The sequence below is a fragment of the Lolium perenne genome, chromosome 5 (genome assembly GCF_019359855.2).
Source record: "Lolium perenne isolate Kyuss_39 chromosome 5, Kyuss_2.0, whole genome shotgun sequence".
Classification (NCBI taxonomy): domain Eukaryota; kingdom Viridiplantae; phylum Streptophyta; class Magnoliopsida; order Poales; family Poaceae; genus Lolium; species Lolium perenne.
Window position 1 is genome coordinate 118,877,131 of NC_067248.2, and position 16,728 is coordinate 118,893,858.

Consider the following 16,728-nt stretch of genomic DNA (forward strand, 5'->3'; position numbering starts at 1 on the left):
CATGATTTTTTGGTTTGAATATGTCTAGACCTTGTTTATCAACTTGAATGCTTACTATATATATGACATAAGAATGTTATGTCCTTTGTTTTTTCATTCTTTTGATTTTTTTCTGAAATTTTATGCCCATTTGAATCTTTTGGTCAAATCCTAGGTTTGACCAAGATTTAAACAAGTTTAAAACATGAAAATGAAAAGGGAAGCCTGCATCCTTCTTAGTCAATCTAAAATCAACTTAATTGGGAATGCTTACTATATGACATAAGAAGACTATGTGCCTAGGTTTTTGATTTTTTTAATGCCTATTTGTATCTTGGTCAAATCCTAGGTTTGACCATGATTTAAGCAAGTTTAAAACATGAATATGAAAAATTAAGCATCTATCCTTCTTAAGTCGATTTTTTTCGTTTTTATTATTATTACTAGGCAGCACATGTGTTTGCCCGTCCAGTGAAACTCTTTCATTTCATTTTTCTTTTCCGCAAGGTCGGGAGTCGGAGGAAGAGGGATCACACGGGAGGAGACGAAGGGAGAGCAGTCACGGGGCCCCACTTATTTATGGTGTCTATATTTTTTTGGGTGATGCTGACTGTTGTGCAGGGTTGTCAGTGCGCAGGGGGTGCGAGCGAGCGAGGCCGAGAATGAGAGAGATGTTTTTTTAGAGGGACAACCGAACGATCCTGAAGGACCCAGATTTCCAATACGCATCGAGCGCGCGATTCTGACGGGACACAAAATAAACAGGAAATTGCGTCTAAATCCCTAAGATTTACATGGTAGACCCCAGGCTAAAAGCAAGAAATGCGATCGGGTCCTTAACAGCCACCGTCCGGATTGATCCTCGTCGCAGCCGGGCACGAACAACTTGGCGCGACCAAATCGCCATGGCTACAGAGCCTGCACACCATGGCCTCCGAGCTGAGCTAGAAACGCCCTGCCAAAACCGGCAGCCAACGGAGGTGGATAATTGGAGAGATGGAGAGAGAGAGAGTCTTGATGCCTCTCTCTTGACAAAGAAGATGGCTGGGAGTTTGCCTACCTAGCATACGTGACTTGTGCTCACTGAAGTGTGGGACCTCTCGCATGGGAACCACACGTAAGTGACAGACTTGTTGCTCTAATAAGTCGGGTGATTATTATATTGTATTAGTACATAGTTTCCTATGGATCCTTCTTAGTCACTCCAAAATGAAGCTTTTGGGAGGTATTTGAAATTTCCATGTTTGAAACCAAAAACGACTTCTCTTCATGCATGATTGACTTCATAAGACAGAGTTTAGTAGGGGTATGGGGTAGATACATGATTTTCTTGGTTTGAATATGTCTAGACCTTGTTTATCAACTTAATTGAATGCTTACTATATGACATAAGAAGACTATGTGCCTTGGTTTTTCATTTTTTTGATTTTTTCTAAAATTTGTATGCCCATTTGAATATTGGTCAAATCCTAGGTTTCACCAAGATTTGAAAAGTTTAAAACATGAATATGAAAAAGTAAGCATGTATGCTTCTTAGTCACTTCAAAATGAAGCTTTTGGGACGGTTTTTGAAATTTCCATGTTCGAAACCAAAAACCACATATCTTCATGCTTGACTTCGTGAAACAGAGTTTAGGGTTAGGGGGTAGATACATGATTTTTCTTGTTTGAATATGTCTAGACCTTGTTTATCATCTTAATTGAATGCTTACTATATGACATAAGAAGACCTTGGTTTTTCATTTTTTTTGTTTTTTTTTAATTTTTATGCCCATTTGAATCTTGGTCAAATCCTAGGTTTGACCAATATTTAAACAAGTTTAAGACATGAAAATGAAAAGGGAAGCCTGCATCCTTCTTAGTCACTCTAAAATGAATTTTTTAAGAGGTTTTTGAAATTTCCATGTTTAATTTGAAACCCAAAACCACTTCTCTTCATGATTGACTTCATAAGACAGAGTTTAGGGTTAGGGGTAGATATATACATGATTTTTTCTGGTTTGAATATGTCTAGACTTTGTTTATCAACTTTAATACTTTACTATATGATCGACATAAGAATGCTATGTGCTTTGGTTGTTCATTCTTTTCATTTTTTTATGAATTTTTATGCCCATTTGAATCTTGGTCAAATCCTAGGTTTGACAATGATTAAAACAAGTTTAAAACATGAATATTAAAAATTAAGCATCTATCCTTCTTAAGTCACTCCAAAATGTAACTTCTTGGGAGGGTTTTTGAAATTTCCATGTTTGAAACCAAAAACCACTTCTCTTCATGCATGCTTGACTTCATAAGACAGAGTTCAGGGTTTTGGGGGTAGATATATACATGATTTTCTGGTTTGAATATGTCTAGACCTTGTTTATCAACTTGAATGCTTACTATATATATGACATAAGAATGCTATGTCCTTTGTTTTTTCATTCTTTTGATTTCTTTCTGAATTTTTATGCCCATTTGAATCTTTTGGTCAAATCCTAGGTTTGACCAAGATTTAAACAAGTTTAAAACATGAAAATGAAAAGGGAAGCTTGTATCCTTCTTAGTCACTCTAAAATGAAGTTTTTGGGAGGTTTTTGAAATTACCATGTTTGAAACCCAAAACCACTTCTCTTCATGCTTGACTTCATAAGACAGAGTTTAGGGTTAGGGGTAGATACATGATTTTGTATGGTTTGAATATGTCTAGACCTTGTTTATCAACTTGAATGCTTACGATATGACATAAGAAGACTATGTACTTTGGTTTTCATTTTTCTGATTTTATTAAATTTTGTGTCCATTTGAATCTTGGTCAAATCGTAGGTTTGACCAAGATTTAAACAAGTTTAAAACATGAAAATGAAAAGGTAATCATGGATCCTTCTTAGTCACTCTAAAATGAAGCTTTTGGGATGTTCTTGAAATTTCCATGTTTGAAACCCAAAACCACTTCTCTACATGCATGCTTGACTTAAGACAGAGTTTAGCTAGGGTTAGGGGTAGATACATGATTTTCCTGGTTTGAATTTGTCTAGACCTTGTTTATCAACTTAGTTGAATGCTTACTATACGACATAAGAAGACTATGTGCCTTGGTTTTTCATTTTTGATTTTTTTAAAATTCTTATGCCCATTTGAACCCTGGTCAAATCCTAGGTTTGACCATGGTTTTAACAAATTTAAATCATGAATATAAAAATTAAGCATATATCCTTCTTAGTCACTCCAAAATGTAAATCTTGGGAGGGTTCTTGAAATTTGCATGTTTGAAACGAAAAACCACTTCTCTTCTCATGCATGCTTGACTTCATAAGACAGAGTTTAGGGTTAGGGGTAGATATATACATGATTTTCTGGTTTGAATATGTCTAGACCTTGTTTATCAACTTGAATGCTTACTATATATATGACATATAAGAATGCTATGTCCTTTGTTTTTTCATTCTTTTGATTTTTTTCTGAAATTTTATGCCCATTTGAATCTTTTGGTCAAATCCTAGGTTTGACCAAGATTTAAACAAGTTTAAAACATGAAAATGAAAAGGGAAGCTTGCATCCTTCTTAGTCACTCTAAAATCAAGTTAATTGAGAATGCTTACTATATGACATAAGAAGACTATGTGCCTTGGTTTTTCATTTTTTGATTTTTTTTAAAATTCTTATGCCCATTTGAATCTTGGTCAAATCCTAGGTTTGACCATGGTTTAAACAAATTTAAATCATAAATATAAAATTTGAGCATATATCCTTCTTAGTCACTCCAAAATGTAAATCTTGGGAGGGTTCTTGAAATTTTCATGTTTGAAACCAAAAACCACTTCTCTTCATGCATGCTTGACTTCATAAGACATAGTTTAGGGTTAGGGGTAGATATATACATGGTTTTTATGGTTTGAATATGTCTAGACCTTGTTTATCAACTTTAATGCTTACTATATGACATAAGAAAACTATGTGTTTTCGTTTTTCATTTTTCTGATTTTATTTTTATTTTTGATGCCCATTTGAATCTTGGTCAAATCCTAGGTTTGACCAAGATTTAAACAAGTTTAAAACATGAAAATGAAAAGGGAAGCATGTATCCTTCTTAGTCACTCTAAATGAAGTTTTTGGGAGGTTTTTGAAATTTCCATCTTTGAAACCCAAAACCACTTCTCTTCATGATTGACTTCATAAGACATAGTTTAGGGTTAGGGGTAGATACATGATTTGTATGGTTTGAATATGTCTAGACCTTGTTTATCAACTTTAATGCTTACTATATGACATAAGAAGACTATGTGCTTTGGTTTTTCATTTTTCTGTTTTTTTTTAATTTTCCGCCCATTTGAATCTCTGTCAAATCCTAGGTTTGACCAAGATTTAGACAAGTTTAACACGTGAAAACGAATAATTAAGCATGGATCCTTCTTAGTCACTCTAAAATGAAGCTTTTGGGATGTTCTTGAAATTTCCATGTTTGAAACCCAAAACGACTTCTCTACATGCATGCTTGACTTAAGACAGAGTTTAGCTAGGGTTAGGGGGTAGATACATGATTTTCCTGGTTTGAATATGTCTAGACCTTGTTTATCAACTTAATTGAATGCTTACTATATCTCCACTAATATAAAAAGGAAGAGAGGGGCAGATCCAACTAATCTGAGCCCTACACTCACGATATCTAACGTCCCAAAATCACCCAATGTTTAGTAGCTCAACGCGTTGAGCGCCCTGTCTCCACTAATCCTCTCTTCGCTGACCCCATCTTTGCAAAAAGAAAACCGTGCCTCATAGAAACAGATCATCTTCTCGCCGCCGTGCACACAACCCAAGACCCTCTCCGCCGGCGTCACCCCTACCCAGCCTCTCCAGCGACGTGAGTCGCAGTTCTTGCCGGCGGAACGCGCCTCCGCACCTTCTGCCCCACGCCTCCACGAATCCCCTCTACGCCGGCATGAGTCGCAGTACCTTCACGACCTCCGTCGCGAACCTCCGACCTAAACTTCCCAGAGCACGGAACCTCCGTCCATTATCGCTCCACGGGGAACCGACGTTGCCGTCCCCACGACACATCAGATCCCCATGGTGAGGAGAATCTCTTTTGATCATACTATCATATAGGATTGCCATTCTATCGAAAAAACTAAATGCTGGAACAATTCGTCAAGTACATGTACTTGCATGTGGCTGCCATTAGTGAACAAGAGATTGGGCTCTCGGTCAGAGGTACAAGAATTCATTGACCACTTAAGGAAGAGATTAGGCTCTCGTTCAGAGGTGCAGATCATTGGTATATATTCTATAACATATTAGTTCCTCCAAGCTCACCAACAGTATGTGTGGTGATGACACTAAGCGATTATGAATGTCTGAACATATTATTCAATTATGTCTGAACAGATACTGATAGCTGAAGGCTGAAGATGCTTCGTGCAGGATTTTTGGTGGAAATTAATTCACAGGGATATCAGACTTTATTGGGTTTTGTAGTACAGTTGTGCAGTGCTCTTTTCATATGAAACTATGCATAGTCCTTATTTTGTTGGAGGGGCCGCCAAATATGGATCATTATTCATTAGTAATGTTTCTCACATCTATAATGTTTATCCATAGTAGAAAATGAATCGTGTAGTTAATCTTTTCAGAAAGGTATGTATTTAATCTACAATTGTTGCAGTCCATATTAGGTAGTAGAGCCTACACAATTGTATTATTGTTTTTCATTAATATATTGGCTCAGAATGATGTCTAAGTCAAAGTTACCGAATCAACCAATAAGCAGATGAGGGTGTGGCACTACTGATTCTATTTACTGTTAAGAACCATGTGCATGTTCTTTCATAGAAAATTTATGTGCTTTTCTTTTCTTAGTCAGTTATTGCTAACAGAGACATATATCACTAGGATAATTTGTCAACCCATGAAATTTTGATGATAAATCACTATTTTTCCCTCATTTAATATCTAACAAGGTTATATAGTATGACTTTGGAGATGCTGAAACAGGTCTGGTTGGTTTCGTTTAGTTGTCTATTTTCAGAAATCTTGATATGCACAGACAAGAGATGAGCAAGTGAAGAAAAATGTTATTGTTCATAAGGATTCTCTGAGGGATTATAAGATTAAATTTTCTCTCAAAAGATATTACTCATAGCAAGGTTCCTGGTTCTCTATTGGAGCAGCGGGTAAGGTCTCTAACGTCAACGGTGGAGCAAGGGGGCATGAAGGTCGACTTCCAGTGTCTGCTGTAATATTTTGCAACTAATATCCTCCTTTTCAGTTTGTTTTCTTTATGCATGGCCAATCTACATGATTTTTAAACTGCTATTTGAGTTAATTTACATCCGCGTTTCTGAACTGGAGCTTCGATTAATTTATTTCTGAAGCATTTGATCCATTGTTTGTACTCTATAGTTGCTTGCGCTTATGAGAAATTAGTCAGGTTACCCGTGCCTTTCAAATCCATGTCAGAAGTAAGATTCTGACCTTCAAATCCAGTAAAGTTGTGCGGACGCTTAAGATATGATCTAAATGGTTGGTTAAAGTAAGTGATTATTTGTTAGTTATATATGCTAACAAATAATCATTTTACTATTAAATCGTTAAATTCTGAATGAAAGTCTTGTGGTGTTATGCTGGTAGGGAGACAAGGAGGAGAAAGATGTTGTAGATACTAATGGGAAGCCCGAGAGAAGAAGGGAGGGATGGCGGTAAGAAGAACAGTCTGCTCGAAAGGCCAGGATTGCCGAGTTGAAACAGACATGCAAAGCTTCATCTTAGGTTTTACGTATTTGTGCACTGCAATGACTTGAAAACTGTTATGGTTTAGCAAGTTGTAAATTGTCCCTTTTTAATGTTCAAGACCATCAGCAAACATTACTACATGGACCGCGATTTCAACAGTAAGAAGTACCATTTTTGTATGCTAATTGTAGAAGACAATCTGCTTAATCTGCATGGACCGCCTTTCTGTAAATTATTCCATTGATTTTCTCTTGGAGCACCTTTCTATATGTACATGCCAAATTATTTTGTTTACTGGTTTATAGGAAGGAATTGCCAACAAAGCTGTTTGATAACGTGGAACACGAGAGCATGCCATGGGCCATGAAGAGGATACTATTCTTGGTCGTGTTTTTCGTGTGGTGTAGAGCAGAGATGCAGGGCTGGCGGCGTTGCTGCGGGAAAATATGTCGATTGCGAAGAAGATGCAGGACCTTGAGGTATGTTTATTCTTGATCACTGAGACTTGGTCGGTGTTGAGAGGGATGGATGCCAAGCTGCTGGAGAAACAAGGTAAATATCAGTACGAGGAAGTTTGACTGCTGCACTAACCTTCTATTCCTTTCAATTGTAGTGCTCAGATCTGAACTTCATAGCTAGCTAGGTAATGTATTCACGCTTACCATTTCTGATATCTGCAACACTGAGTCCAAATTTTGCCAAACGACATGTTGGATCTTCTAGATGCACCTGACCTGTTCCATATATTTTGAGTTCACGAGCTTTTGGACAATTTTTTTTTCAATAAAATAGAGAGAACCGTGCAGAAATGGGTAATGGTGGTGAACTATTTTTAGCCTGCACACAAAGGCTTGTGGAAGGGGGTCAGGCCACATCCCGCAAAATAATCGTTTCAGGTTTATAGTATAACATATTTAAATGCCATATCATTATCCTGGAGTCCATCTTGCCTCAAGGCCAGTATTACATGTTTTTTATCTTGTCCTTACCTGAAACGTGACATTTCATCCAGAGTATCTTAATATAATCCAGATTGATGTTGTATGAATGCACCTTCATATTGTACGTGATGTGAATTTAGCAATCAAAAGAATCGTACATATATTACAAAGCAGATTAATATGGTAGACAAAGATTGTTATTTTACTTTTCTCACATGGATACATGTGAACCCTACCTTCAAATGATCAGAGTAGCTTATGCCTCAACCACTTTTAAGGATCAAAACATTTATCAGATTGCTTTACATGGTTTTAGGTTTGGATGAGTGGGTTGTTATCATGACACAGCAGAGGAATAGGCGGAGGTTTTAAGATGGTTGCTATGACGGTTGGTGGAGGTGTCAGGAGCTTGCGCTATTCAGGAGTTCATTTTGTTCTATAAGATGGTTGTGTAGTTAGTGAAATGAAGATCCTTAAAAATTGTGACATTGGTTTCTTCATTCTTTTCATGGTAAAATTAGCTTACTTATGTCTTGACCTATATAGCTATGTGGTGCCTTGATCTGATTTCTCCAAATGGAAAAATGAGCTTAGTTATATGGTTCATTGTCGTTTTATGAATGATGATTCTTAAAAATTATGCTGCCTATTTATTAGGTTGAAATTAGTATACCAGTAGAGTCATTTCTGGAGCTTGCATGTCACACAAGTAGTCTCACACAGGTGGATACAACGTAGAATCAGATAAACCATGTCTTAATTTGATTTGCTGATGCATCGTTGGATGCTACGGAACTAAAACTTTTTGTTGTTTTACCTCCTGCCCCCAGCTTTCCAAAAACAAATTACCAGAAATTAAGTTATGTCTTCAATAATTTCTCACTCAATTATGTTACTTTATTTTTAAAAAAATATATTATGTTATTAAACACGTGCATTGCACGTGCACCATTACTAGTTACATAAGAAGACTATGTGCCTTTGTTAGCATCTACTGCAGTATGTGTGAACATGTATGCATTATGTGTGCTATAACTTGTATGTCTTTCAAATTTGAACCAAATTTGAATAAGTTTGAAATATTTGAAATGGGGCTTTTGGCTTAAACGTTCGAAACCCAAAACGATTTCTCTTCATGCTAGGTTTCATAAGACCGAGTTTAGGGTTAGGGGGTAGATACATGATTTGTCTGGTTTGAATATGTCTAAACCTTGTTTATCAACTTGAATGCTTACTATATGACATCATAAGACTATGTGCTTTTGTTTTTCATTTTTCTAATTTTTTTCTGAATTTTATGCCCATTTGAATCTTGGTCAAATCCTAGGTTTGACCAAGATTTAAACAAGTTTCAAACATGAAAATTTCCATGTTTGAAACCCAAAACCACTTCTCTTCATGATTGACTTCATAAGACATAGTTTAGGGTTAGGGGTAGATATATACATGATTTTTCTGGTTTGAGTATGTCTAGACCTTGTTTATCAACTTGAATGCTTACTATATGACATAAGAAGACTATATGCTTTTGTTTTTCATTTTTCTGTTTTTTAATTTTATGCCCGTTTGAATCTTTTGGTCAAATCTTAGCTAGGTTTGACCAATATTTAAACAAGTTTAAGACATGAAAATGAAAAGAGAAGCCTGCATCCTTCTTTTAGTCACTCTAAAATGAATTTTTTAAGAGGTTTTTGAAATTTCCATGTTTGAAATCCAAAACCACTTCTCTTCATGATTGACTTCATAAGACAGAGTTTAGGGTTAGGGGTAGATATATACATGATTTTTTCTGGTTTGAATATGTCTAGACCTTGTTTATCAACTTTAATGCTTACTATATGACATAAGAATGCTATGTGCTTTGGTTTTTCATTCTTTTCATTTTTTTATGAATTTTTATGCCCATTTGAATCTTGGTCAAATCCTAGGTTTGACAATGATTAAAACAAGTTTAAAACATGAATATGAAAAATTAAGCATCTATCCATCTTAAGTCACTCCAAAATGTAACTCTTGGGAGGGTTTTTAAAATTTCCATGTTTGAAACCAAAAACCACTTCTCTTCATGCATGCTTGACTTCATAAGACAGAGTTTAGGGTTTTAGGGGTAGATATATACATGATTTTCTGGTTTGAATATGTCTAGACCTTGTTTATCAACTTGAATGCTTACTATATATATGACATAAGAATGCTATGTCCTTTGTTTTTTCATTCTTTTGATTTTTTTCTGAATTTTTATGTCCATTTGAATCTTTTGGTCAAATCCTAGGTTTGACCAAGATTTAAACACGTTTAAAACATGAAAATGAAAAGGGAAGCTTGTATCCTTCTTAGTCACTCTAAAATGAAGTTTTTGGGAGATTTTTGAAATTACCATGTTTGAAACCCAAAACCACTTCTCTTCATGCTTGACTTCATAAGACAGAGTTTAGGGTTAGGGGTAGATACATGATTTTGTATGGTTTGAATATGTCTAGACCTTGTTTATCAACTTGAATGCTTACAATATGACATAAGAAGACTATGTACTTTGGTTTTCATTTTTCTGATTTTTTTAAATTTTGTGTCCATTTGAATCTTGGTCAAATCCTAGGTTTGACCAAGATTTAAACAAGTTTAAAACATGAAAATGAAAAGGTAATCATGGATCCTTCTTAGTCACTCTAAAATGAAGCTTTTGGGATGTTCTTGAAATTTCCATGTTTGAAACCCAAAACGACTTCTCTACATGCATGCTTGACTTAAGACAGAGTTTAGCTAGGGTTAGGGGTAGATACATGATTTTCCTGGTTTGAATATGTCTAGACCTTGTTTATCAACTTAGTTGAATGCTTACTATATGACATAAGAAGACTATGTGCCTTGGTTTTTCATTTTTGATTTTTTTAAAATTCTTATGCCCATTTGAATCTTGGTCAAATCCTAGGTTTGACCATGGTTTTAACAAATTTAAATCATGAATATAAAAATTAAGCATATATCCTTCTTAGTCACTCCAAAATGTAAATCTTGGGAGGGTTCGTGAAATTTGCATGTTTGAAACCAAAAACCACTTCTCTTCTCATGCATGCTTGACTTCATAAGACAGAGTTTAGGGTTAGGGGTAGATATATACATGATTTTCTGGTTTGAATATGTCTAGACCTTGTTTATCAACTTGAATGCTTACTATATATATGACATATAAGAATGCTATGTCCTTTGTTTTTTCATTCTTTTGATTTTTTTCTGAAATTTTATGCCCATTTGAATCTTTTGGTCAAATCCTAGGTTTGACCAAGATTTAAACAAGTTTAAAACATGAAAATGAAAAGGGAAGCATGCATCCTTCTTAGTCACTCTAAAATCAACTTAATTGAGAATGCTTACTATATGACATAAGAAGACTATGTGCCTTGGTTTTTCATTTTTTTGATTTTTTTAAAATTCTTATGCCCATTTGAATCTTGGTCAAATCCTAGGTTTGACCATGGTTTAAACAAATTTAAATCATAAATATTAAAATTAAGCATATATCCTTCTTAGTCACTCCAAAATGTAAATCTTGGGAGGGTTCTTGAAATTTCCATGTTTGAAACGAAAAACCACTTCTCTTCATGCATCCTTGACTTCATAAGACAGAGTTTAGGGTTAGGGGTAGATATATACATGATTTTTCTGGTTTGAATATGTCTAGACCTTGTTTATCAACTTGAATGCTTACTATATGACATAAGAAAACTATGTGTTTTCGCTTTTCATTTTTCTGATTTTATTTTTATTTTTGATGCCCATTTGAATCTTGGTCAAATCCTAGGTTTGACCAAGATTTAAACAAGTTTAAAACATGAAAATGAAAAGGGAAGCATGTATCCTTCTTAGTCACTCTAAATGAAATTTTTGGCAGGTTTTTGAAATTTCCATCTTTGAAACCCAAAACCACTTCTCTTCATGATTGACTTCATAAGACATAGTTTAGGGTTAGGGGTAGATACATGATTTGTATGGTTTGAATATGTCTAGACCTTGTTTATCAACTTTAATGCTTACTATATGACATAAGAAGACTATGTGCTTTGGTTTTTCATTTTTATGTTTTTTTATTTTCCGCCCATTTGAATCTCTATCAAATCCTAGGTCTGACCAAGATTTAGACAAGTTTAACACGTGAAAACGAATAAGTAAGCATGGATCCTTCTTAGTCACTCCAAAATGTACCAATTGATAGATGTGTTAACTTTGCTTCGTGGAAAAATAATGTCATGTAAATGAGTTAACTTGGATTTCCTACCCTTGAATCCATAGGAAACTTTGTTCTAATGCACTATAATAATCAACCGACTTTTTACACCAACAGGTATGTCACTTACGTGTGGTGCCCATGCGTGAGGTCCCGCACTTCAGTGACCACAAGTCACGTGCAATTGGTACGCAAACTCCCAGCCATTTTCTTTGTCAAGAGAAGACGCATCAGGATGCGTATTGGAAGTCTCTGGGTCCTTCAGGATCCTTCGGTTGTCCCTCTCACAAAAAGAACAAATCTCTCTCATTCTCGGCCTCGCTCGACTCGCTCGCTCGCTCGCACCTCCTGCTCACTGACAAAACCTGCACAACAGTCAACATCATTGATACGTCTCCGACGTATCGATAATTTCTTATGTTCCATGCCACATTATTGATGTTATCTACATGTTTTATGCACACTTTATGTCATATTCGTGCATTTTCTGGAACTAACCTATTAACAAGATGCCGAAGTGCCGATTCTTTGTTTTACTGTTTGTGGTTTCAGAAATCCTAGTAAGGAAATATTCTCGGAATTGGACGAAATCAAAGCCCAGGGGCCTATTTTCTCACGAAGCTTCCAGAAGTCCGAAGGAGAGACGAAGAGGGGCCACGGAGGGGCCACACCATAGGGCGGCGCGGCCCCCCCTTGGCCGCGCCGGCCTGTGGTGTGGGGCCCCCGTGCCGCCTCTTGACCTGCCCTTCCGCCTATAAAAAGTCTCCGTGACGAAACCCCCAGTACCGAGAGCCACGATACGGAAAACCTTCCAGAGACGCCGCCGCCGCCAATCCCATCTCGGGGGATCCAGGAGATCGCCTCCGGCACCCTGCCGGAGAGGGGAATCATCTCCCGGAGGACTCTACACCGCCATGGTCGCCTCCGGAGTGATGTGTGAGTAGTCTACCCCTGGACTATGGGTCCATAGCAGTAGCTAGATGGTTGTCTTCTCCCCATTGTGCTATCATTGTCGGATCTTGTGAGCTGCCTAACATGATCAAGATCATCTATCTGTAATTCTATATGTTGCGTTTGTTGGGATCCGATGAATAGAGAATACTTGTTATGTTGATTATCAAAGTTATGCTATGTGTTGTTTATGATCTTGCATGCTCTCCGTTACTAGTAGATGCTCTGGCCAAGTAGATGCTTGTAACTCCAAGAGGGAGTACTTATGCTCGATAGTGGGTTCATGCATGCATTGACACCTGGGACAAGGATGAAAGTTATAAGGTTGTGTTGTGCTGTTGCCACTAGGGATAAAACATTAGTGCTATGTTCAAGGATGTAGTCACTAGTTACATTACGCACCATACTTAATGCAATTGTCTGTTGTTAGCAACTTAATACTGGAAGGGGTTCGGATGATAACCTGAAGGTGGACTTTTTAGGCATAGATGCAGTTGGATGACGGTCTATGTACTTTGTCGTAATGCCCAATTAAATCTCACTATACTCATCATAATATGTATGTGCATGGTCATGCTCTCTTTATTTGTCAATTGCCCAACTGTAATTTGTTCACCCAACATGCTGTTCGTCTTATGGGAGAGACACCTCTAGTGAACTGTGGACCCCGGTCCAATTCTCTTTACTGAAATACAATCTATTGCAATACTTGTTCTACTGTTTTCTGCAAACAATCATCTTCCACACAATACGGTTAACTCTTTGTTACAGCAAGCCGGTGAGATTGACAACCTCACTGTTTCGTTGGGGCAAAGTACTGTGGTTGTGTTGTGCAGGTTCCACGTTGGCGCCGGAATCCCTGGTGTTGCGCCGCACTACATCCCGCCGCCATCAACCTTCAACGTGCTTCTTGGCTCCTCCTGGTTCGATAAACCTTGGTTTCTTTCTGAGGGAAAACTTGCTGCTGTGCGCATCATACCTTCCTCTTGGGGTTGCCCAACGAACGTGAGAAATACACGCCATCAAGCTCTTTTTCTGGCGCCGTTGCCGGGGAGATCAAGACACGCTGCAAGGGGAGTCTCCACTTCTCAATCTCTTTACTTTGTTTTTGTCTTGCTTAGTTTTATTTACTACTTTGTTTGCTGCACTAAATCAAAATACAAAAAAATTAGTTGCTAGTTTTACTTTACTTGTTATCTTGTTTGCTATATCAAAAACACAAAAAAAATTAGTTTACTTGCATTTACTTTATCTAGTTTGCTTTATTGTCTTGCACTCTATATTAAAATACAAAAAAATTAGTTACTTTTGTTACCATGTCTAGTTCTGAACCTGTTACTTCTTCGCCTGAAGAATTAGTCTTCACTTTTAAACAAGGGGATGAGGAGAGTTTTAAGGATGCTTGGTCTAGAATTTTTACTTCATATCGTAAAACTGAACCTCAAATGACTCTAAGTTTGCTCCTCAGTAATTTTTATTTTGGTCTTATGGTTCGCTATAGATATGCTTTGGATACTTTAGTGGGAGGAGATTTCCTTCATTGCAATGGGGATCAAGCTTTTAATGCCATAAAGAAGTTGGTTGCATCACATGATTCAGCTAATAACTTTGATTCAGTCCTCACTAGCATTTATAGTAGATTAAATAACCTCGAGATAAGTACATCTTGCTTGAATGATAATTATTGCCATGTTCGTAATCGTCTTGAACAAGTTTTAGTGAACTCTAAACTCTCAATGTGGGATCCTGCTGTTAAAATTGTCATCGGTGATCGAACTCTCCATGCCTACTGTGATATTATGTATGAATTTTGCCTTATGCCTGAAAGTATTTATAAATATTTGAAACTTTGGGGAGTCGAGGAAGGAGGAGAAGAAATAACTCTCATTGATAACTCTACTATAATTCCTAAAGGAATAGCCGCAGGTGTGCATACAACCATTCTTGGAAGAACAATATCCATTGATTATCTTGTTGTTGAAACAGGAAAACTCACACTCGGAAGATCCCTGCTGAAACTATTGGGAGCAGTCATTGATGTTGGAGAAGGCACTCTGAAATTCACCTCTATACCGGGGGAAACTCATACATTTCCTAAACCAAAGGGAAAGAAAAACAATAAGAAAGGTAAGGGTAAAGCCCAAGGTAATGTTGACACTTCATCTCTTGATAATACTTGATACACACTTTCTGCGCCTAGCTGAAAGGCGTTAAAGAAAAGCGCTTATGGGAGACAACCCATGTTTTTACCTACAGTACTTTGTTTTTATTTTGTGTCTTGGAAGTTGTTTACTACTGTAGCAACCTCTCCTTATCTTAGTTTTGTGTTTTGTTGTGCCAAGTTAAGCCGTTGATAGAAAAGTAAGTACTAGATTTGGATTACTGCACAGTTCCAGATTTCTTTGCTGTCACGAATCTGGGTCCACCTCCCTGTAGGTAGCTCAGAAAATTAAGCCAATTTACGTGCATGATCCTCAGATATGTACGCAACTTTCATCCAATTTGAGCATTTTCATTTGAGCAAGTCTGGTGCCATTTTAAAATTCGTCAATACGAACTGTTCTGTTTTGACAGATTCTGCCTTTTATTTCGCATTGCCTCTTTCGCTATGTTGGATGAATTTCTTTGATCCACTAATGTCCAGTAGCATTATGCAATGTCCAGAAGTATTAAGAATGATTGTGTCACCCCTGAATATGTCAATTTATAATGTGCACTAACCCTCTAATGAGTTGTTTCGAGTTTGGTGTGGAGGAAGTTTTCAAGGGTCAAGAGAGGAGTATGATGCAACATGATCAAGGAGAGTGAAAGCTCTAAGCTTGGGGATGCACCCGGTGGTTCACCCCTGCATATATCAAGAAGACTCAAGCGTCTAAGCTTGGGGATGCCCAAGGCATCCCCTTCTTCATCGACAACATTATCAGGTTCCTCCCCTGAAACTATATTTTTATTCCATCACATCTTATGTGCTTTTTCTTGGAGCGTCGGTTTGTTTTTGTTTTTTGTTTTGTTTGAATAAAATGGATCCTAGCATTCACTTTATGGGAGAGAGACACGCTCCGCTGTAGCATATGGACAAGTATGTCCTTGGTTTCTACTCATAGTATTCATGGCGAAGTTTCTCCTTCGTTAAATTGTTATATGGTTGGAATTGGAAAATGATACATGTAGTAATTGCTATAAATGTTTTGGGTAATGTGATACTTGGCAATTGTTGTGCTCATGATTAAGCTCTTGCATCATATGCTTTGCACCCATTAATGAAGAAATACATAGAGCATGCTAAAATTTGGTTTGCATATTTGGTTTCTCTAAGGTCTAGATAATTTCTAGTATTGAGTTTGAACAACAAGGAAGACGGTGTAGAGTCTTATAATGTTTTCAATATGTCTTTTATGTGAGTTTTGCTGCACCGGTTCATCCTTGTGTTTGTTTCAAATAAGCCTTGCTAGCCTAAACCTTGTATCGAGAGGGGATACTTCTCATGCATCCAAAATACTTGAGTCAACCACTATGCCATTTGTGTCCACCATACCTACCTACTACATGGTATTTTCCGCCATTCCAAAGTAAATTGCTTGAGTGCTACCTTTAAAATTCCATCATTCAGCTTTGCAATATATAGCTCATGGGACAAATAGCTTAAAAACTATTGTGGCATTGAATATGTAATTATGCACTTTATCTCTTATTAAGTTGCTTGTTGTGCGATAACCATGTTCACTGGGGACGCCATCAACTATTCATTGTTGAATTTCATGTGAGTTGCTATGCATGTCCGTCTTGTCTGAAGTAAGAGAGATCTACCACCTTATGGTTAAGCATGCATATTGTTAGAGAAGAACATTGGGCCGCTAACTAAAGCCATGTTCCATGGTGGAAGTTTCAGTTTTGGACAACAATCCTCAAAATCTCAAATGAGAA